This window comes from Mandrillus leucophaeus, unplaced genomic scaffold (genome assembly GCF_000951045.1).
Source record: "Mandrillus leucophaeus isolate KB7577 unplaced genomic scaffold, Mleu.le_1.0 Scaffold249, whole genome shotgun sequence".
In the NCBI taxonomy this organism is placed as follows: domain Eukaryota; kingdom Metazoa; phylum Chordata; class Mammalia; order Primates; family Cercopithecidae; genus Mandrillus; species Mandrillus leucophaeus.
Window position 1 is genome coordinate 1236168 of NW_012102576.1, and position 1796 is coordinate 1237963.

Consider the following 1796-nt stretch of genomic DNA (forward strand, 5'->3'; position numbering starts at 1 on the left):
CCTTTAATACTAATTTTTAATTCAACTTCTCTAAAACTTTAAAATATGCTCTTCACCAGGTTGCCTCAAAATAAAGTTTATGCACCTGCAATCAACAATTTAATTTACTACTTCAAGCATACCCTCCATACATAGCGCAATTCCATCATGCCACCTGAATGTGATATGGCAAAAGGGATGAGCACAAATTAAAGACACAAATAACCACAGTTATAGAGACTGTCTGTTCTGTTCTATTGCTTTCTAAATATTTCTCCTTTAATAACTTCACCCATGAAAATGTTACTTATCTCTTGACTCCTTCCGCAAGTATCATCCATCACTGATTCATCTTAGAGTTACACACCTGCTATGTGTAAAAAATTTATTGCTTCTTTCATGTCAATTTTTACAGATTCCCATATTTTCAAGTCTTTACTTCCTATGCTCAGTTTTTATTTCCTTTTTGGAAACTAGAGATATTAAAACTGAAAGACTACAAAATATAGTGACTTCTCTGCAGACATTTTTCCACACTCTGTTCATAAATGTCTTTCTGAGGCAAAAATGTGCAGATTTTCAGCTCCCAGATATTTAAGCAACACATACTAATATTTATGTCTTGCACCTTTAGCTAATATTTATTAAAGCTTGAGGTAAGACATATCTTACGTGAATCAGATTCACAATTTGAGCCTTGGGGTTATGATGTTCATTCATATAACTTAATTTTGTGATGTCATATTTGTAAATCTTTTCTCATATATTGAAAAACCTTTGTTGCCAGGGATAGTAAGAAATTACATAGCTGCTCTATCCCACTATGAATATATAGTAGTTTCAGAATCACTATAGAAATAATATTATAATAAGATAGTTAGTTAAAACAGATTAAAATGTTTTGCAGGTTTAAAAATCCTTAAGATATATTCCATTGAGCATGCACCACTAAATGTTTTAAAATCACTTTAAGTGATTCCTCTATAGTGAAGACACTAGCAATACCTAGTTGGATTCATTTTCTTCATTTTTTATGGATTTTTTTCATTTTTGTTTAATTTATTTTATAGTAATGTAAAACATTTACATATTTTCAGTCAAACTTATATAATAAAGGGCCAAGTGTGGCAGCTCATACCATTAATCCCAGCACTTTGGAAGGCCGAGGCAGGATGATCACTTGAAACCAGGAGTTCAAGACCTGCCTGGGCAACAAATGAAGACTCCCATCTCTACAAACAATAGAGATAAAAACATTAGTCAGTCATGGCGGCACATGCCTGTAGTCCTAGCTACACACGGTGCTCAGGCGGGAGGCTCTCTGAGCCCAGGAGCTCAAGGTTACAATGAACTATAATGGTGCCAAGCTGCACTCCAACCTGAGCAACAGAGTGAGACCCTGTTTCAAATAAATAAATACAAAGTTAAAAAATTAAAAAAATTACTTTCAGAGAAATCCACCTTGTATAAATCCAGCACCCTTCATAAAATTGTACCATTTTGTATTTCTCTATTTTCAGTGTTTACTTAGCTATTCTCACTCTTTTGTTCTTCCAAATAACTTTATAAAAAATTATTCAGGCTCACTCACCACAAACAACAAAAAATAAAACGACCCGATGTAGCTTTTACATCTAAATTACTTCCTAGTTTGTCATTCAACTTAGGGAGAATTTATATTTATGACACATAGTTTTCTTTTCCAAGAACATGATCAAATTAATATTATTCAGTTTTCAGTTAGTTTAGTTTAGTTTTGTTTGTATTGGGTTGGGGCACTTGTCGAGTTTCTGTCTAGTTTTCTTTTTGTTTGTTTG

At 33.0% G+C, this 1796-nt stretch overlaps 1 protein-coding gene across 4 annotated transcripts in view; it reads left to right on the forward strand.

Annotated features, from left to right (window-relative positions):
• KLRF1 (killer cell lectin-like receptor subfamily F, member 1) overlaps nt 1–1796 on the forward strand; it is a 15415-nt gene that overhangs the window by 875 nt on the left and 12744 nt on the right. The gene's annotated exons all lie outside the window — the stretch shown is intronic.